Raw genomic sequence first — 22,371 nt, 5'->3', positions numbered from 1 at the left:
TTGTTGTTCCATCGATACATGAATGTATTAAGTTGTGGGGAGACAAAAGAGGTTGTTTGTTACACTATTGGAATCAACCAGATATTCACCTAGATATTTTTATGACCTGGTGCAGCGATTCTGACCTTTCACCTAGATATTCCTATGACCTGGTGCTGGGATTCTGACCTTTCACCTAGATATTCTTATGACCTGGTGCAGGGATTCTGAAATTCAGACGAAGATGGATTTTTCATTCTTTTTGAGATTGAACCAAAATTTACTAAAATGGATTTCCAGAGTCTTCGAATTGGACTTTGTCAAATTTTAACCTTCGAATTGGACCGTCAAATTTTAAGCTTCGAGGAAGGGAGAGGAGACAGCCCCTTCGGGCAGAAAGGGGAAGACGCCAATGTTACGGCGTTGGCTAAACTCCTCATGGCCAGACCTTTCCTTCTTTTTTAAACAGAATTCGGATTTTGGAACAAAGGAGAGCCGATCACTCGACTTGTTCAACCAAATAGGATTTTAGACCTTTTGTATCCTCTTTTGTTCTGAGACGGGTGAGTGTTGTTGTTGTAATTCTTTTTCTTGCTTATTCATTACATTTCTTCTTAATCCTTAATTCGGTTATCGATTATTTCGTATTAACTATATTGAGCATGGTTTCATATGCAGAAATTTGAACTTTAAATTTTCTTTATTTCCCTATCATAGTCATTCTTTAAATCCGTTCAATTCTTTTTAAAGTGAAGACAGCTTTAATCCTTAACATCATGAATTGTCAGATCTGGTTCGAAGTAGTTATCTTGAGCTCAGCTAGAGCGAGTGCGCTCTAGTAAATCAACGAATCCCTTCGGATAGCGATAACAAATGCTTCAAATCAAAAATGGGGAAGGAGCCGCTGGTAAAAAGGGCGCGAACTGGAAATTCTCGTCTCCCTATGAGGGCTGCGTTACAGCAGCGGGGTCGAAGGGGAGTTTAACCCTTTAAACGGAGGGTCGGTCACTTACGGTCGATAAGTGCGGATTTGACAACAGAAAATAAAGAACATTATCACAATATTCTAATTTTATGAGACAGTCCTGTAAAACAGTGGTCCCCAACCACCGGGCCGCGGACCGGTACCGGTCCGTGGGTCACTTGGTACCGGGCCGCCAAGCCACACAGAAAAAAAAATAAAATGTTTTAATCGACGATCAATTAATTCAGGTCAAGACGCTCGTCCCGGTCACGTGACATGTTTCCCTAGTCGAGCCCGCAAAGCTAGCAAAAATGAGTACCGTATTTTCCGCCCTAAAAGGCGCACCGGATTATAAGGCGCACCTTCAATGAACGGCCCATTTTAAAACTTTGTCCATATATAAGGCGCACCGGATTATAAGGCGCATAAAATAGAAGCTATACTGCAACAAACTGAGGTTGACTAGGGTTGCGGTATGCATCCACTAGCCAATAACCAACGAGCCCTCTGTAAACAATCGCGTTTCTCAAACGATCTCCTATAAAATGATCGGAACTGACTAAAGTTCGATCTAACGCATTGGTACTACTTACCTATGTTTCCCTTCCATATCGATCCGTAGATTTACTCGAAACATTAACAGAGCAGCCTATTTTGACATGAAATAGCATGGTACGTATAGCAGCTATCGTTATAGCATTAGCCATCCGCAAAGTCCCACGAGCCTCAGCTCGCAATCTCCCATGAGCCTCAGCAAAGCGTAAACAATCGCGTTTCTCAAACGATCTCCTATAAAATGATCGGAACTGACTAAAGTTCGATCTAACGCATTGGTACTACTTACCTATGTTTCCCTTCCATATCGATCCGTAGATTTACTCGAAACATTAACAGAGCAGCCTATTTTGACATGAAATAGCCTGGTACGTATAGCAGCTATCGTTATAGCATTAGCCATCCGCAAAGTCCCATGAGCCTCAGCTCGCAATCTCCCATGAGCCTCAGCAAAATGTAAACAATCGCGTTTCTCAAACGATCTCCTATAAAATGATCGGAACTGACTAAAGTTCGATCTAACACATTGGTACTGCTTACCTATGTTTCCCTTCCATATCAATCCGTAAATTTACTCGAAACATTAACGGAGCAGCCTATTTTTAAATGAAATAGCCTCGCGGGTACAACAACTATTCGGTGACGCCCCCTGACTACAGTTGCCATAATGTTGGGAGGCGATGCGACCTTGTAATTTACTAGTCGTACTAAAACGTACTGAAACATTTTGGCAGAGCACTGTGTACAACCAGTATGGATCAACAAATTCATCAATTGATCCATATATAAGGCGCACCGGACTATAAGGCGCACTGTCGACTTTTGATAAAAATTTAGGTTTTTAGGTGCGCCTTATAGGGCGGAAAATACGGTAAGTATTTATTTTGAAAAATATAAAAAAATTGGTGATTCTCTCCTAATTACATCCGTCGGTTCAGGTCAAGACGCTCGTCTCGGTCACGTGACATGTCACCTCAGTTGAGCCCGCGAAGCAAGCAAAAATGAGCAAGAAACAGAGATGTTTGGAAAGCTTCTTCGGAAAGGGAAAAAAGCCCAATGAGGAGACGGAAGAAGAAGAGGCTACGACTTCTAAGAAAAGGAAAGCTGCATTTAAAAGACTATGACGCGCCAAGCCCACTCTGCATAATATGTGGCGACAGGCTAGCTAACGAGGCAATGAAGCCCTCAAAACTGCTTCGGCACATGGAGACCAAGCATCCTGCATTAAAAGACAAACCTTAACCACTTCGGGTGTCATTGTCTCCGATTACGCCTAGATGGGACCGGCTCGTTTCTGAGAAACAAGCTCAGTGCTCCCACTAATTCAATGTAATGGTGAGTTTTATTTTAATGTCGTTTATACTTGTTTTTATGCCAGTCGTATCATTTTGTTTCATCGTATTCATATATTTATTATAAATGTATTATTTATTTATATAAATGTATTATTTAGTTATATAAATGTATTATTTATTTATATAAAGGCCGGTCCGCGAAAATATTTCTGACACGTAACCGGTCCGTGGCGCAAAAAAGGTTGGGGATCACTGCTGTAAAAGACACACAGATGGCATGAGCGCAACTCAACAGGCTCTTATCTTATAAGGCTGCCACAAAACGGCGCCACAAAGAAAGCCAGTAAGTTAAAAGCCATCAAAGCAAAGCAATAAGACAAAGGAGAAAAAAAAGTAACAATAAAATTTACAAAAGATTATTTTTTAATTCTGCAATATTTGGCAGGGTCCGTCCTTGCACATTTTAGAATGGTGGCCCAGTCAGAAGCCTTTTCAAAGTCAAAGTCAAAGTCAAAGTCAGCTTTATTGTCAATCCCTTCATGTGTCAAGACACACAAAGAAACCGAAATACCGTTTCCTCCATCCCACGGTGACGAGACATAGCACACGATAGACATACAAGTAGACGACACAAAATAAAAACAAGAAGGCACAAACGATAAATAATAAATAAAAAATAATAAATAAATAATATGAGCGATGAATAAATAATAAACAAACAACCCAATAAATAAGAGGAGCAAAACTGAGCCAGTGTGCATACAGCAGACAGTAAGCATAGCGCAAAGAACAGGACGCTACGCAGAAAGGGGGAGCGAGTTCAGGATCCTAACAGCCTGGAGTATGAAGCTGTTGGAGAGTCTGGTGGTGCGGGAGCGCAGGCTCCTGTACCTCCTCCCAGAGGGCAGAAGATCAAACAGAGAGTGAGCGGGGTGACACACATCACTCACAATCGCGGTCGCCTTGCGGGTGAGATGGGAGGTGTAAATGTCCTTCAAGGAGGGGAGAGAAGCACCAATAGTCTTACCAGCCGTGTTCACTATGCGCTGCAGGGACTTCAAGTTGTAGTCAGTGCAGCTGCCACCCCAAACAGCAATACAGCTGGAGAGGACGCTCTCAATGGTGCCGCGGTAAAATGTAGTCATGACGGCCGGAGGAGCGCCCGCTCGCCTGAGTTTCCAAAGGAAGTACAGGCGGCGCTGGGCCTTCTTCGCCAGTGATGCGGTGTTGGTGGACCAGGAGAGATCCTCACTGATGTGCACCCCCAGGAACCTGGCGCTGCTCACTCTCCCCACCACAGCACCGTCGATGGTCGATTTTAGTGGTTATTTCAAATTAAGTGTCTTTATACATTATTATTCAAGCCCCTTAACTCGTATCTCACTGAGATACGGCTATACTTGCCTTGACACAAAAATACATCTTACTGTAATGTAAAATTCTTTTAAATGAAAAAAAAATTATTAGGTGAGATTTCTTCTTTATTTTCTCTATTTTTAATTGTTTTAAACCAAGAAAAAATATATTTCGTCCAAAGACTCGAAGACCAAATGCTGTTTCAAAAGTCCTTTAGCTGCTCAAAGCTGTTGGATGCAAGCAGGCCCCTCTTTAGATTTGATTGAACATTTATTTATTGATCCCCGGGGGTGGGGAAATTCAGGCCCCAGCAGTATCCATACCACAGAGCGGGTATACAAAAGACACACAGATGGCATGAGCGCAACTCAATAGGCGCTCATAAGGCTGCCACACAACGGCGCCACAAAGAAAGCCAGAAAGTGCGAAAGATAAAAGCAATCAAAGCAAAGCAAAAACACAAAGGAAAAAAGTAACAGCGGCCAACCACCACCCCTCAATATCAGAGGACACCCCAAAACACACAAAATAGCCTCCACGGGGTCCATAGACACGTGTAAGGGCAGTCCAGTCCAACGGCGCCCAATGGACCGTGGTCGTGAATCGGTGAAAACATCACATAGCAGGCAAACGTGTGAGCAGCGTCCTGGGCACCCAGTCGGGGCACGTGCAGATGGTCACCACGAGGCTAGCACGCCGAAGGTCGTTGGTTCCGACGAGCACGAGGGAGCGGACTCCCAACAGGGGTCGCGGCTGCGAGGCCAAGGCAAGGGACCCAGTCAGCACCGGCCGGATGAGCAGGAAGCCGTCGTAGAGTTACGCCGGTCTCGACCGATGTGCGTAGCTATCCCGGTCCCAGGGGAAAAAAAATTATCCGATACGAAGCAATACCGAGGTGCGGTAGAAGGCACCAGCATCGCCATATGGACAAAAAGACAGAAAGAAAAAGGAGAAAAGAGGGAAATAAAGAGAAAAAGAGAGAACACTGTTGGGAGGCTGCCACTCACGTCGGCGCCATACCAAAAAAAAAAAAAAAAAAAAGCGCCTTCTCCGCAGCATGCGCGTGGCAGCAGTGATCATGATGGAACGCCTGCGCTATTTGACTGTTGCCAATTGATGGCCACAGGGCGTTTGTGTTTTTTATGCCTGCGTTTTTTTTTTTTCCCGTTCCCGTTTTGTTCAGCGGAAGTCCCAGTGCTGTTGCAGTCTGCATTGATGTGGCTGAAAGATGGCTGGTTGGAGATGAGGATGAAGACAAAGGAGCGGACTGTGAACCAGATCTATATTGGACAGGAAAACTAAATCATCTTCGTTTGTCTCTCAATAGACGCTACAGCTAATTGTTTACTTTTCAAATCTAGTTGGAGCAGTTGCCTTTGATGCCCTGGTGAAAGGACACTCTTTCATCTATAACCGCTTTAAACAAAGCCAATGGAGGATAGTTTTTATCTTTGTATTGGCCAAGGTTTCTGATATTTTCAGTTGTATTTGAGGGATAAATAAAGATGTATTGTCTTGTATTGTATTGGATTGGATTCTATCTGTAGATGAAATACCCAGTTTCAAGAGAAACGACTTTTTAATGTGCCTATCATGTTCTCATTACTCTGTCTACGCATGCAGTAGGATCGTCCTAAAAATAAAAACTGGAATATTATTCTTCATAGAAAATAGTTGTTTTCTAAACTAGTGAGAATAAAACATGTTTACCAACCTGCTCTGCGTAACATAACATGAGGCTGCTGCCAAAGAGCTTCCAGTCGTAGACGGTCCTTTTCCTCTTTAATTGCACAACGTTCCTCTGCGTATTTTGCTGCGGTGCTTGCACACATTTTCACTCTAGAATTCTAACACTTTGCCACCGGATCTCAACCGAACAAGCACGTCTCCTTGTCAGACCCTCATGCGGTACTCGGTAATGTCTTTGGATGGGTCGTGGTCCCGCAACCACAGGAACCTCAAGAAGTTGCGGTCCTCTTCCCTGACGAGGAAACAGTGGAACATTTGTTCGATGTCCACTGTCACTGCCACAGCCTCCTTCCGGAACCTAAGAAGTACCCCAAGCAGGGTACTGTTAAGGTCAGGCCCGGTCAGCAGAACATTATTCAGTGAGACTCCTCCGTGCTGGGCGGTTGAGTCGAACACCACACGGATGTTGCCGGGCTTCTTTGGATGATAAACGCCGAAGGTTGGCAAGTGCCAACGCTCTTCGTCCTCCTTCAGAGGAGGGGCCACTTCTGCGTGTTTGTTCCGAAAGACCTTCTCCATGAAGGTGAGGAAATGCTGTTTCATCGCTGGTTTCCTTTCAAGACTCCGTCTCAGTGATGAAAGTCGATTTGTGGCCTGGACTTTGTTTTCAGGGAGGTGACGCCTTGGTGACTTAAATGGAAGCGGGGCCACCCAGCTATTATCTTTGTCTTTCTTTAGGTTCCTTTCCATGATGTTCAGGAACGAGAGGTCGTCAATGGAGGGAGCCACCTTATTATTATATTATACATTGTTTGTTGAAACACTGTAGAACCCAGCTGGTCGGTTTCTCCGTTGCCGGTAAGTTTCTCTGTCGACTGTAGCTTAGGATGATTGGTGCCTTGGAATTGACTGCTCAGTGGCCTAGTGGTAGAGTGTCCGCCCTGAGACTGGAAGGTTGTGGGTTCAAACCCCGGCCGGGTCATACCAAAGACTATAAAAATGGGACCCATTGCCTCCCTGCTTGGCACTCAGCATTAAGGGTTGGAATTGGGGGGTTAGATCACCAACTGATTCCCGAGCGCGGCACCGCTGCTGCTCACTGCTCCCCTCTCCCCCAGGGGATGGATTAAAATCACATGGGGATGGGTTAAATGCAGAGGACAAATTTCACGACACCCAGGTGTGTGTGTGACGATCATTGGGACTTTAACTTTAACTTTAACTTGACTGTACCTCTCTTTCACCTGAAAGACGTTCGGGCAGGGTTCGAAGATGGAGGGGCGTTTCCGCTCTGTAGTCCTTGTATACAGGGGCGTGAACCCCTTCCAAACACACGGGAAGGTCCGACGATCGCCCATCCAAGGTCGAGTTTCTGGGCGAATGGAGCATCTCTTGGACCGTTCACCTGCTTGCGGACTTTATGGGCCATGGTGATGTCTCGCCCAAGGAGAAGCATTATGGGAGTGCTCTGTTCAAGTTCTGGGATGAGATGAGCGATTGATTTCAGGTGAGGGTGGTTGGATGCAGCATTCGGAGTTGGTATCTCGGATCTGTTGTTTGGGATGTCGTTGCATTCTACAAGACTTGGTAAAAGAAGCCTAACTTTGCCGTCCATGGATTCGATTTGGTAGCCCGGAGCTCTTCTTCCCATGGTTTCTGTCACTCCAGAGTATGTGCGGAGAGAGTATGGAGAAGGGGGTCCTTGGACATTGAAGGTGTCGAAGAACTCGGAACGAGCCAAGGGTCTGTTGCTGTGTTCATTGATGATTGCGTAGACCTTTGTCGCTTTCCCACGATAGTTGACAGGGTAGATCCTGACAAGGCAGATTTTAGAGCATGATCTGTTGCTCTGATCGCCACCGCAGACATCGGTGCAATTGCTTGTGACCTCCGAAGGAGCTGTAGGGGCTAGCTCTCCGCCATGCTCTGTAGTGGGGGCTGGCTCCTTGGTCTGCGATACCGGTCCAGGGTGAAGTGCAGAGTTATGTTTCTCACTCCCGCATTCAATACATGTGGCTGTATACTTGCAGTCCTGGGCCATGTGCTTAGTAGACGTGCAACATTTAAAGCAGATTCTGTGTTCTTTCAGGAACGCTCTCCTCTCCTCTATGGGTTTCTCCCGGAAAGCTCGACATTTCCTTAACAGGTGGGGCTTTTTGTGAATAGGGCACTGGCGATTGGGGCTCTCGGCTCCAGCGCTGCGCTCCGCAGCACCGACGTCCGTCTTGTGGACTGAGATCTCCCTTTGTCTGTGAATTTTCATGTTCTTGCTTGGTTCAGGTATGTGCGTTTGGCTAATGGCCTTGAAGCTCGGGTCATTCATGATTTTAGCCTGATGGAAGATGAAGTCCACGAAAATTCCGAAGGGGGAATGAAAATCCATAATGTTGTTTGTAGCTGAATACGTTAGTCTGCCACTTCTCTTGCAGGCTAAAGGGCAGCCTTTGAACCAAGGGACTTGGTAATTTTTGGGAAATTGTTGATGCGTTGGAAGAGACCCTCTTCGACTACTTCAGGGGCTCTGTAGCATGCGTCCAGTCTGTCCCATGTCATCTAGAGCAGTGGTCCCCAACCTTTTTTGCACCACGGACCGGTTACGTGTCAGAAATATTTTCGCGGACCGGCCTTTATATAAATAAATATATTTATATATTTATTATTTAAATATTTATATATATAAATAGGATGAAATAAAATGATACGACTGGCATAAAAACATATAAACCACATAAAAATAAAACGTTGAATTAGTGGGAGCACCGAGCTCTTTTCTCAGAAATGAGCCGTTCCCATCTAGGCGTAATCGGAGACAATGACACCCGAAGTGGTTAAGGTTTGTCTTTAAATGCAGGATGCTTGGTCTCCATGTGCCGAAGCAGGTTTGAAGGCTTCATTGCCTCGTTAGCTAGCCTTTCGCCACATATGCGGAGTGCACTTGGCGCGTCAGAGTCACCTGTGGCGATAAATCCATATTTTAAGTAGGACTCCAGAAATGTTCTTTTAAATGCAGCTTTCCTTTTCTGAGAAGTCGTAGCCTCTTCTTCTTCAGTGTCCTCATTGGACGTTTTTCCCTTTCCGAAGAAGCTTTCCAAACTTCTCTGTTTCTTGCTCATTTTTGCTTGCCTCGCGGGCTTGACTGTGGTGACATGTCACGTGACCGAGACGAGCGCCCTGTGTCAAGAGTCCTTATTTTTCAGATGCACCGACAGATGTAATTGGGAGAGATTCGCCAAATTTTTTATATTTTTCAAAATAAATTCTTACTCATTTTTGCTAGCTTTGCGGGCTCGACTGGGGAAACATGTCACGTGACCGGGACGAGCGTCTTAACATGAATGAATTGATCGTCAATAAAAAAATATATATATAAATTTTTTTTTTTTTCCTGTGCGGCTCCGCGGCCCGGTACCAAGTGACCCACGGACCGGTACCGGTCCGCGGCCCGGTGGTTGGGGACCACTGATCTAGAGTACTCGTTGGGGGTGATTGGCATTGACATCCCTGATACGCGTTGCTTGCTCTCCCGACTCTTTCCCAAGCCACTTGACCAGTAGATCCATCTCCTCGCTGGGAGTGAGATTGAGTCCTCTCACTGCGTTTTGAAAGGACAGGCGCCAAGTTCTGTAGCTTGCAGGCTTGTCGTTGAATTGAGTTATACCTGTAGTGACCAGCTCGCGACGGGCGAAATATCTGACAACGTCGTTGATACCTGATTGGTTGTGCTGGTTGCTTTGGGGTGTGTAGTTGGGCACGGTAGGACGTGATGGACCCCGGTATCTGAGTGTAGCTGTATATGTGCCCTAATGGCCCTGTGTATCTCTTGGAATAAGAGATGTGATAGGGGCATGTTGTTGTGGCCAATGAGCTGGTAGTCTGTTCGCTGGTGTATAGGTGAGGTTGGCATCGGCCGGACCATTCTCTGATATGGGCCGTGGAGCTGTAATAGAGTTACCTGGCACGGTATTTGCACGTAGATATGAATCAACACCTTGCGGGGGAAGATAAGGTGCTGATGCAGACTCTACGTGTAGCCATCTTGCCTCGTCGTGAGAGTGTAGATGTGGTGCCATTGTTGACTCTGTGAATCGTTGTCCAGGCTCGTCTTGAGAAAATGGTTGTGATGCCAAGGTTAGCCGAGTACGTAGCTGAACAGGCTCATCCTGGGAGAGTACATGTGGCGGCGCTGGGGGCTCTGTGTGTAGCTGGTTAGTGTCATCCTGAGTGAGAAGGTGCGGAGGCTAATAAGTTGGATAATACGTTTAGCGGGTCAGTTAAGAGCGTATTCTTCCAGCGCGGCGGTTGAATGCTCCTTGGACTGCTGGGCGACATATTCTCTGGTCCGTTCCAGTGGGTTAAAGGGATTCTCATCGAGTTGAATCTTCCTGCTACCTCGCTCACTACCGTTGATGCTAGCCGTTGCTTCTAGAGCAGGGGTCTCAAACTCCAGTCCTCGGGGGCCGCCTTTCTACATGTTTTCCAAGTTTCCCTCGTTAAACACACGTTTCAATTATCAGGCTCCTGCAGAACGTGAGGATGAACTGATCATTTGAATCAGGTGTGTTTAACGAGGGAAACTTGGAAAACATGTAGGAATGCGGCCCCTGAGGACTGGAGTTTGAGACCCCTGTTCTAGAGCCTCTGCTTTGGCCTCAGCCGCAGCCACATTTTTCTCTGGTGATAGCTTCATCATGCGTGCCTCTAATTGTGCCTTTTCCATTTTCAGAATCATTTCTTTATCTGTGAAGGAAAGGAGTACTTTCGCTGCCTCGGCTTCGGCGCGGGCCATGGCAGCAGCATTGCCAGAGGACGCTTTTGTAGAACATGATTTGTAAGATCTAGACTTCAGTGACTGTTCTTTTTGTCCATCCATAGTCTGAATTTGGCGTTTAACTTTGTTACCTTCTGCGATGAAGTCATTGTTTCACTATCCTGCCCTCCAAATATGTTGAATATCCGAAGACAGTCAGCTCAACCACTTTCACTCATCAAGACTCTGAAGGCCAGGTTGAAGGTTGACTCCAGGTTTAATAACAAGGGAAAGGGTGAAACTGGGAGAATACAAACCACATTGTATAATCAGTCATACGAACTAAATGAATTAAATCGATATGAAATCTCAATCATGCTTTTATCCTATCGTCTAACACAGGGCTGGGCAAACTACGGCCCGCGGGCCACATCCGGCCCACGGGACCGTTTAATCCGGCCCGCCAACCCTGAATAAATTGTATTATTAAACATTTTTTTTGGTCATTTTGCATGCAATGACTGCGTTTCCCCAGTAGATGGGGAACCGCTCGCCTGCGCATTTACTACCGGAAGCCGTGTCAGAAAGCTCGGTGCACACTCGCAAGTGCGTGTACGTACTCAGTAGTACGGACATGGCGCACTCGCGCTCTATTTGTATCAGTCCCGAATTTAGAGCATGGGCTGTGACGACAGCATTCTTGTAATTCGCGCGCTGAGCTTTCAGATACAGTTTTACGCTAAAGCCACCCACAAACCTTCCCCTGGAATCCTTCTATTAAAATGAGTCGCCCAAGGAAAAGCAAGGTGGACACAGTGCCGAGTGTTTAAAAAAGAGTGGCCAATTTGGCTCGACGTACGCGACGTGACGTTCAGCCACATCAACATCAACCCGTCACAGATCGAGGTAAACGGACCAACACCTCGGATCTCTCCTAAGAATTGCCACAACAAATTTTACTCCAGACTATGACGCACTAGCAAAAAAGGGAGACCAACAACACTGTTCCCACTGAAAATGAAGGGGAGGCTCTCAAGTTTGTTGTAAAAAAATGCATTTTGAATATGATTTGTACACATAGCAGGGATTGAAACTAGCGACCATTCTCATTTTCAAACAATGCAGGATGCTCAAGGACATTGATGCACCACCTGTTTGCGACTAATCTTAACCTGTAAAGTTCTTAAGGCTTACTTTAAGGAAGTGTTTCCCGTTTCCTCACCTCTGTTACCAGGTGTTTGTGAGTTAAAACTCTGCTCTGATGTTCAGATACCCCTCACCGTGTTGCCGTTTTGATTACTTTATTTGGATGTATGCTTTCACCGATTCTTCAAGATGATATATTTGGTCAGAATGTTTGCCGTTTGATGTGATCTCATAAGATAAAAATCTTTCATTAATCTGACCTGCAGGCACTGAAGTGATGGAGACTGTTATTCATAATAACAGTGTCGTATTTTATGAGAATCACTGATAGCAGTTTTTTAGTGAATGTTTTTTTTTTTTTTTTTAATGCTGTTAATAAATGCATTTGTTTTCAAAAAACTTGTTTGGAATATCCATGCTTTACTACCTACTAAAGGCCAAAATCTTTTATGCAATGACCTTTACAGGTCGCTTATATTACTTCACACAAACACTACGTCCATCTGCTCCTGGTTCGGCCCTCCGGTCCAAATTTAGAACCCAGTTCAGCCCGCGAGTCAAAAAGTTTGCCCACCCCTGGTCTAACATCACAGAAAATTATAATTTCAGAACTCAAAAGATCTATTTCGATCCATAATAACAAACAAAGATACATACCAACGATGCCTTGTATAACACAAAATGCAGGTAGTAGTTTTGCCGAACTGCAGGAGAGAATAGAACAAGCAGCGTTCTCTTTCAACACTGTGCTGAAACATGCGCTTACTTCCTGATTCTAGTCATGTGACCTACTCTATCTTAACAATGATCACAGACTACAAAGACATGAAAGACATGACACACCCTTTTATTTGGATGTTTCTGTAAGAAGCCGCTCTGTTTCCGCTGTTCTTTTTCAGAAATAAAAGGGGGAAAGGAGAATACTCATGTTTTGCTCCGTTCTTCTAGACCCCTATGAACAAAAACAACCGCCCTGTGCGCGTTATGCCTCGGCGTTGGCCAGAATTTTGCAAAAGACTGCACATATCACACTTGGGCACCAAACACACATTTTAACAACACATGGAGTGGTACAGTACGTCACCAGTCAATTATTCACCATGACATCAGGCAGACAGTGCAAATTGGAAAAGATACTTACTGCACCAAATTTGATTTACACTCATGATGGAGTGAATGCTGCACATGATCTGGGGGAAGGTCAGCCGCACGAGTGTGAGGAACGAGACACACAAGCCCAGAGATTTCGAGAGCATTTGTACATAGAACCAATGGAAGAAGTTGAAGAAGTGCTATTCACAGACGGCTGCTGTTTCAGAGACCAAGAGTCGCTTAAATGTGCATACGCAGTGGTGAGGCATGTAAATAATGATGAATTTGAAGTGATCAAAGATAAGCCGATTGTGGGACCGCAGTCGGCCCAAAGAGCTGAACTGATAGCCATAACTGAGGCGTTGAAGATGGCTGAAGGGAAAATTGTAAATATTTATACAGATTCAGCTTATGTGGTTACAGCAGTACATTTTGGACTCACAGAATGGGAGAGAACTTCATATGTTACCGCACCAGGCTCCCCGGTGAAATATCTAGATTATGTTTTACGACTAAGAGATGCTGTTATGAGACCTAGAAAAGTGGCGGTTGTGAAATGCAAAGGGCATTCTGTGAAACGAGATCCGATTTTGCTGGGCAACGCCAAAGCAGATGCGGCCGCAAAGGCGGCTGCAGGATATAAGATATCAGACGACTGTATGACGGTACAATTGTCGATTCAGCCCGGTGGACAAACAAGATGGACAGTTAAAGAACTGCTGTCATGGCAAAAACGAGCTAGCCCTGAGGAGGTAAGTATCTGGAAACAAAAGGGGGCACAGAAAACAGACGATGGAATTTGGCGAAAACGGGGACTCCCGGCTTCCCCTATGGAGTTGTTGAAGTCCCTGATTGATGAAGCGCACGGATCGGGACACGTGGGTAAGAAAGAGAATAAAAGGAGACTGGGAAAATGGTGGCATCCTTTTTTGGATGATGTGCTGGAGGAAAGAGTTGGACATTGTACAATACGCCAAGAATGCAATGCGAGACCAACATGGAAACCTCTACAGGGTCAGAATGCCCCAAATGTTACACTTCCTGGACAGGAAGTGGTAATGGACTTCACAGATATGACTCAGACATTGAGTGGTCAAAGATATCTGTTGGTGATTGTTGATGCATACTCTGGTTGGCCAGAAGCTTATCCATGCTGGAGAGAAGATGCAAAAAGTGTGATAAAATGTCTGGTTAATCACTATATCCCGACACATGGTTTCCCACACATTATAAAATCGGATAATGGCACACATTTTAAAATCAAGGATCTTCAGCGTGTAGAAAGTATGCTGGGCCTCAAACACAAGTTCGGGTCAGTTTATCACCCTCAATCGCAAGCCCAGGTCGAAAGAATGAATCGTACATTAAAAGATAAATTGAACAAAGTCATGGCAGAGACTAATTTGAATTGGGTTCAAGCACTTCCTCTGGCATTGATGTGTGTGTGGATGTCTGTTAACGCCCGGACTGGGCACACCCCTTTTGAGTTGCAGAAAGGTCGCTGTTTTCCTGGACCAGCTTCAACCCTTCCGGTCGCTGATCCGGATGGTGGTAAGCGCACACATGCACTTCTCAAACCAATTGTCCAGTTTTATGGTTCCAGGTTTGCGGAGCAGCCTGCAGCGGACCCAGATGGGACTGCCAAGATCCTAATCACCCCAACTGTCTGGACTGGACCCTTAGCAGTGGCGGAGCGCACATCGCATGCCGTCCGGCTGGCCGGCAAAGGAGACACGTGGTATCATCTATCCCAGTGTGCCCCTGTAAAGGATTCCTGCAAAGTTCCAGATCCGCCATCGACAGCGTCCCCACTCCCACTTGAAAAAGAGGCAGAATAATCCTCTTCCCCTTGGTGGCCAGGTTGTCTACCCTGTCACTTCCGTCTTAGAAAAATTGTATTTCTCAACATTCAGTGTGATGCCAGCCTTTTCTATTCTCCCCAGCACGGCACGTAGATGAGCGTCGTGCTCCTCTTGTGTACGTCCCCACACCAGCACATCGTCGATGTGGCAATGCCCTCAAGTCCTTCTGTGACCTCAGTCACCATCCTGTTTTGGAAGTGCTCAGGGGCGGAGCTAATACTGAAGGACAAACAATTGAAATGGAAACGCGAAGGGTGTGATGAACGTCGTATAAGTCGTATAAGTCCTCAGTCAGTGGAATTTGCTAGAAGCCCATGTTAGCGTACAACTTGCTGAATATGGTAGCTCCGGCCAGCATCCCTGTCTATTCCACTGATGGCAGGGTGTATTTTTCGCGACACACTGATTCATTGGTTAAGTCCACGCATATGCGCACAGCACCTGACGGTTTGAGCACCACCGCAATGCCCGCACACCACTCCGTCGGTTCATCCACTTTGCTGATCACCCCAAGGCGCTCCATACGGGACAGTTCCTGCTTCACCATGTCCATCAGTGGCAGCGGGATCCTCCTTGGTGTTTTGAGTGAGAATGGTTGGGCACTTGGTTTCAGCCTGATTTTGTATGGCTGTCGCATCTCTCCGAGACCTCTGCATATCTTTGGGTAGTTTTCCTTCACCGCTTCAATCGTGATGATGTTTAGACAGCTGCAGCCTGTTGATTGCAGGCCTCCCAAGCAATGCAGTGTGCAGGTGTCGAATGACATACACAACCTCTCTCACCTCTTTCTCTCCTCTCCTTAGCAATAGCAATAGTTCGGCCATGCCCACAACGTCAAGTGGACGACCCCCTGGTCCCTTCAGGGGTTTTGTTGTCTCTGTAGATCTCCTTGAACACAATGTGAGGTATGACTGTGACGTCAGGACCTGTGTCAATCTTGAACTGCACCTGTCTGTCACTGATGTCTATGTCAACCATCCATGGATCACCTTCCTCTGCTGACACGCTACCAAGGAAGTGTTCATCGTCCTCCTCTTGTACCTCCTGGACAGCCGTAGCAGACTTGCACACGCGGCGGTAATGTCCCTTCCTGCCACATGAATGGCATGTCACATCATTTGCGGGGCACTCTCGTGGCGTGTGGGACTGTGAGCTTCCACATTTGTAACACTGGATCCCTCTCCCCTTCTCCTGTTGCATGCTCTGTGCCCTAGCCTAGCTGTTAGCATATTGTTTTTTTTTAAATTTGACCTATTGCCGCTGTTATACACTCGGTCTACAGACAAAGCATCACTTGTTTCTTTAGCCCCTCGAAGAGCAGACTGTTGCCGTTTCACCTCTTCACTCTGTCTTGCCATGATTGTAGTGCTCTCTAGCGTCAGCTTAGGATCCAGGTGCATTCGTTCTGACAACTTGGCATCCAACAGCCCTACAACAAGCCTATCTCTAATTAACTCGTCATGTAGCTGCCCATAATTGCAATGTTCAGCCAGCGCATAAAGAGACAGAAAAAAGTCCACCGTTTCATCCTCCCCCTGATTGCGCAAGTTGAACTTTGCCCGCTCGTAGTTCACATTCTTTTTCACAACAAAGAAGCTCTCCAGCCCATCCCGCACTGCCGTATATTTAAGCCTTTCATCCTCCATCAGTCCACGCAAAATATCATCGGCTTCATCGCCCTAGCATGTTTACCTGATTTTCCTTTGGACTAGCATGTAGGCTACTTGCCACTCGAAATCTCTCGAACCTGCAACTGCAACTTCCCCCGACTGGAGCCTCTTCTGCTCCGAGGACTCTCACCTCAACCCCGCCCCCTGCTACCTCCCCTCCAAAACCCCCCAGCCCACTCTCAACTCCACCGAACCCACCAACCATCCCCCCTGCACCCCCCACCCCCACCCCCCCCAGCATGGTGCTCTCCACAGCCCAGGTGGAGAGAGGACTGGCCAGGCTCAAGGTGAAGAAGGCGACGGGTCCAGATGGCATCACCTCCAGGCTGCTCAGATCCTGCTCCGGGCAACTGTGCAGGATTGTGGAGCACATATTCAACATGAGCCTGAGGCTGCACAGGGTACCACAGCTGTGGAAGACATCCTGCGTGGTACCGGTGCCCAAGTCATCTCGCCCCAGTGACTTCAACCACTACCGGCCGGTGGCCCTGACATCCCACCTGGCGAAGACCCTGGAGAGGCTGGTCCTCCACCACCTGCGCCCCCTGGTGAGCTCCTCCGCCGACCCCCTGCAGTTCGCCTACCGGCCGAGCATTGGGGTTCAGGACGGCGTCATCTTCCTCATGCAGAGGTCCCTGGCCCACCTGGAGCGGGCTGGAAGCACTGTGAGGATCATGTTTTATGATTTCTCCAGTGCCTTCAACACCATCCAGCCAGAACTGCTGGGGAACAAACTGCACCATGCTGGAGCCTGCCAGCAGCTGACATCATGGGTCCTGGACTTCCTCACAAACAGACCACAGTTTGTGAGGACAGGAGGCCGTGTGTCTGACACGGTGGTCTGCAACACAGGAGCTCCACAGGGGACCGTCCTGGCCCCCCTCCTCTTCACCATCTACACAGCTGACTTCACCCACCACACATCAACCTGCCACCTCCAGAGGTTCTCGGACGACTCCGCCATCGTCAGTCTCATTAACGACGGAGACGAGACGGAGTACCGAGGACTGAATCACAGATTCGTGGACTGGTGCCAGCGAAACCGCCTCCAGATTAACTCTGGAAAAACAAAGGAGCTGGTGGTGGACTTCCGCCGGCGCAAAGTCCCCCCCTCGCCGGTGAACATCCAGGGAACGGACGTAGAGATTGTGGACTCTTACAAGTACCTGGGTGTTCACCTGAACAATAAACTGGACTGGACTGGTAACACTAAGGCCCTATACAAGAAGGGCCAGAGCAGACTCCACCTGCTGCGCAGACTGAGGTCCTTCAGAGTGAGGGACGGCCTCCTAAGGACCTTCTATGACTCTGTGGTGGCGTCCGCCATTTTTTATGGGGTGGTCTGCTGGAGGCTGGACAAGGTGGTGAAGAAAGCCGGCTCTGTCCTGGGCTGCAGTCTGGACCGGGTGGAGGTGGTGGGGGAGAGGAGGATAGTGGCTAAGCTGTCCTCCATCATGGACAACGTCTCCCACCCCCTTCATGAGACTGTCAGGGCCCTGGAGAGCTCCATCAGTGACCGGCTTCGTCACCCACGATGCACCACCGAGAGGCATCGCAGGTCCTTCCTCCCTGCTGCCATCAGACTGTATAACCAGGCTAATCACTGTAGCTAACGGACAATAATTACGTGCAATAATAACGTGCAATAACCGTATGTGCAATCATATGTGCAATATCTGTCTACCTCATACTCTTTCTACCTGCTTTTTTTGCACTGTTTTTTTCTTCTTTTGCACTATTTTTTTATCTAATACTTTTTTTATCTCCACTGTATATTGTGTATTGTGTATATACTGTCCATATTTTTTTTAATTATATATATCTCTTACTTTTTTAAAATCCTTTATCCCCTTCCCCGCATGCGTGTGTGTGTATATGTTAAGTGTACTGCTGCTTACGCAGGAGTTTCCCCATTGAGGGAATAATAAAGGATTATCTTATTTTATCTAACCTCCTTATCCATCTGGGCCACACCTGTGGCTTGGAAAAATCAAAGGGTTCAAGCGGCTGGATACTGAAGCTAGCACTCGTTCCCGCCATTGCTACAGGTGCTCTTTGTCGCTCACCGTGTCCACTGTCATGCCTCGGCCCCTGTTTTGCTGTCTGTATGGGTTGTAGTAGTTTCTGTGTGTCTGTGTGCTCGCCCCTCCCTTCCTGTGCCCATGATCAGTGTGATCATGCTCACCTGCCTCTTGTTAACTGTCGCGTATTTATGTTCGGTTTGGGTACCACTCGATGTCGGAGCATTGTGTGGACAATGCCGGTGTCACCGTCACGAGAGTCTGTCTTTTGAGTTCCTGCAATAAACCCTGGTCCAAGCTGCATTTGGTCGTCCTGCTCCATTTCTACACTCCGTTCGTGACAGAATGCTCCGACCACCACAGCGACCAGCGCTTGGACCTCTCTCCACCACCAGCTCCCACTGCGACGTCCGATCCACGTCCGTCGTCCGAGCATGTTCCAGCGCCATGGGCTTGCAGCCGCCATCGGATCTTGCTCCAGCGACGCCGGACCCGCGGCCGCCATCGGAGTCCTCCCGGCGTCATCAGACTCGCGGTCGCCATCGGAGTGCTTCTGGCGACAGCAGCTTCGCGGCCGCGTTTGTTCTCCACTGCGGCGACGCCGGACCCGCGGCTGTCATCGAAGTCCTCCTGGCGCCATCGGCTGCGAGAGTCATCGGACTTCGCTGCCGCAACGCCGGACCCGCGGCCGCCATCGGAGTCCTCCCGGCGCCATCGGCTGCGAGAGTCATCGGACTTCGCTGCCGCAACGCCGGACCCGCGGCCGCCATCGGAGTGCCTCCCGGCGTCATCAGACTCGCGGTCGCCATCGGGCTCCACCCCAGCGTCGCAGGCCCCTTTGACGTCGCCCGTCTTCAGGCCAGCTGCACCGGACCCGCGATCGTCCCATATGGGCCTGTGGAATATTTTTAAGTGCAAGAGCCATCAGCGGCGCGCACGCATTGTTGACAAAGGACGATTGATGGATTTAATGAATTGGAGTGACGCAGATGGTTTTATTAACGTGTTATTTATGTAATAGTTTTTTTAATAACTCTGAATTTTACGTCAGGGCCGTTCTCAGCTCTTAGTTTGTGTTTATGTCACGTTAGCATAGCTATCGTTTAGCCTGTTGTTGCTCGTTCATGACTGTTCTTGGTGTTGGATTTTGTCGAATAAATTGCCCCCCAAAATGCGACTTATACTCCGGAGCGACTTATATATGTTTTTTTTTCACTTTTTTGGGCATTTTATGGCTGGTGCGACTTATACTCCGGTGCGACTTATAGTCCGAAAATTACGGTACAAAACAAATTCAAAAAAACACACAAACTAAACCGCGAAATTTACTTCTACCTAGAAGAAAAATAACTCTCAACCTTAGCTCTTAAACTGCACTAATGTCCTCCACCATTAAAGTTTCATATTTTATCCCGACTGCTGTCCATCATCTCCAACACGACAACCTTCTATATAAACGTAGGGGCCTCGAACGTAGGCCCGTCCTCCACCATTAAAGATGCATATCCTATCCTGACTGCCGTTCATCTTCTCCAACACGACGTCCTCCTATGTAAGCGTAGGGGCCTCGAAAGTAGGCCCGTTTCTCAGCTCTTCTTGCTTGCTCCACCAGCGGCCACTGTCGTTTTTCGCTCCTCCAAGTCTTCTTTCAGTAACATCTCTGCAAAGCGTATACCTTCCGATTTGCAAATCCCAAAATCATTAGTTCTCCGCCACACCTCAGTTCTCACATGTCTCTGTGCAAACAGGATAACAGCTTGCCTTGTCCGGTTGTCTTCTCTTTTCCCCAGCCTGTGAACATCTACCGCGAGGTCCATTTTCACTGCGAGCTCTGGAACAATTCTGTTCAGTATTTGAACCACAGACTCCCGGAGATTTTCATCCCTCGTTTTCTTAATACCTCTCACTCGAAGACATGACGTCATGCTGTAGCATTGTTGTTCAAAGAGTTTGTTCTTCAATTCTTTGTTTTCGTTCAGCACACTGGTATCCTCATTCTTGAGCTCCACCACTCTCTTCTTTAGTCCATCTATTTCCTCCGAGTTGACTTGCACGGTCTTAGTTAAGTTGGCAATCATGGCAGCGTTCTGCCTATTTTGTTCTCTGATATCGTCTAACTGCAACTCAAGCTCAGCCACACGATGTCCCAACACAAGTATCGCTTCAAGAATATCATTGTTGGTAGCTTGGTCATCCTCTTTCTCCTCAGAAGTCTTAGCTTTCTTCTCCTTCACCGACTTACTTGGTGTTGCCGGCCGGCGTGGAGCCTGGTCCGCGTTTTGCCTGCGTCGTCACGTCCATTGAACGATAGTCATGTTCGTTGTCCTTCGTTATTCCTGGCGTCTTAGGTCTTAGAGAAGCCAGATGTTTTAATGTCGCCGGTTTAAGCAACTTTTGCGCGTCCATCGTTTTACTTCGGGTGAAGTAAAGTAAGGTTAAACAATAAAAATTGGCAGTTTTCAAGGGAGCTTCTCAAAAACACGGTGACTACTCCGCCATCTTTCCCATTGATTCTCCACTCAGGAATGTTATACAGTGTATAGTATATACTACAATTTCTTATTTTTTCTTTGAATGTTCTCAGAGTAATTCATAATCAGCAGTTGCCCCAAACACCGGCCACCGAATGGCGAACAAGGCCTGATTGACCTGGGCGACGATACGTTGACCTGGCTCGCCTCAACGGAGCTGCAAGTCTGAAGACACACGACAGAAGAAGAGGAGTAATTCAAGTTAGTGCATTACATTCATCGTCTATCTTATATGTCATGTGTTCTTTTGGGCGCATTCACTCTCAGCGTGTTTTTTCAAACGGTGTGCTCTCGACCTGCCCTGGTCAATGCAAAGTGCTGAAAGGCACACTTTGCTTTCAGAGTGAGCGTTATGGAGCCTATGTGCGTGACGGGCAACACAATGAAAGACGTCAGGAGCGATCAGTTAATTTAGTTTGATAAAAAGCCAATCTCCTTGATGCTAATAGTTAAATGAAGATACTTTTAGGTCAAAATTAACTGCCACAACTATTTTAACAGTTTGAATTACAAATCTGGCCTTTATGGAAGAGTGGCAAGAAGAAAGCCATTTCTCAAAGATATCCATAAAAAGTCTCGTTTAAAGTTTGCCACAAGCCACCTGGGAGACACACCAAACATGTGGAAGAAGGTGCTCTGGTCAGATGAAACCAAAATCGAACTTTTTGGCCACAATGCAAAACGATGTGTTTGGCGTAAAAGCAACACAGCTCATCACCCTGAACACACCATCCCCACTGTCAAACATGGTGGTGGCAGCATCATGGTTTGGGCCTGCTTTTCTTCAGCAGGGACAGGGAAGATGGCTAAAATTGATGGGAAGATGGATGGAGCCAAATACAGGACCATTCTGGAAGAAAACCTGTTGGAGTCTGCAAAAGACCTGAGACTGGGACGGAGATTTATCTTCCAACAGGACAATGATCCAAAACATAAAGCCAAATCTACAATGGAATGGTTCACAAATAGACGTATCCAGGTGTTAGAATGGCCAATTCAAAGTCCAGACCTGAATCCAATCGAGAATCTGTGGAAAGAGCTGAAGACTGCTGTTCACAAACGCTCTCCATCCAACCTCACTGAGCTCGAGCTGTTTTGCAAGGAAGAATGGGCAAGAATTCCAGTCTCTCGATGTGCAAAACTGATAGAGACATACCCCAAGCGACTTGCAGCTGTAATTGCAGCAAAAGGTGGCGCTACAAAGTATTAGCGCAAGGGGGCCGAATAATATTGCACGCCCCACTTTTCAGTTTTTTATTTGTTAAAAATGTTTAAATTATCCAATAAATTTCGTTCCACTTCACGATTGTGTCCCACTTGTTGTTGATTCTTGACAAAAAATTAAAATTTTATATCTTTATGTTTGAAGCCTGAAATGTTGAAAGGTTCAAGGGGGCCTTGAGATATAGAGAGAGACAGAGAGAGACAGAGCGACCGAGAGAGAGAGAGAGAGAGCGACCGAGA

General features: G+C 47.0%; 1 long non-coding RNA gene across 1 annotated transcript; it reads right to left on the bottom strand.

Annotated features, from left to right (window-relative positions):
- Positions 1-10,843: 10,843 nt before the first annotated feature.
- Positions 10,844-12,554, bottom strand: LOC119130466. The gene is made up of 2 exons (XR_005099427.1): positions 12,389-12,554; positions 10,844-10,886 (listed from the first exon to the last, which is right to left on the bottom strand). It is a non-coding gene; the product is annotated as an uncharacterized LOC119130466 (long non-coding RNA).
- Between the last annotated feature and the right edge of the window lie 9,817 nt (positions 12,555-22,371).

The sequence above is a fragment of the Syngnathus acus genome, chromosome 11 (assembly GCF_901709675.1).
Source record: "Syngnathus acus chromosome 11, fSynAcu1.2, whole genome shotgun sequence".
NCBI lineage: Eukaryota > Metazoa > Chordata > Actinopteri > Syngnathiformes > Syngnathidae > Syngnathus > Syngnathus acus.
The sequence above is the reverse complement of the archived record's forward strand: the minus strand, read 5'-3'. Positions and strand labels throughout refer to the sequence as shown.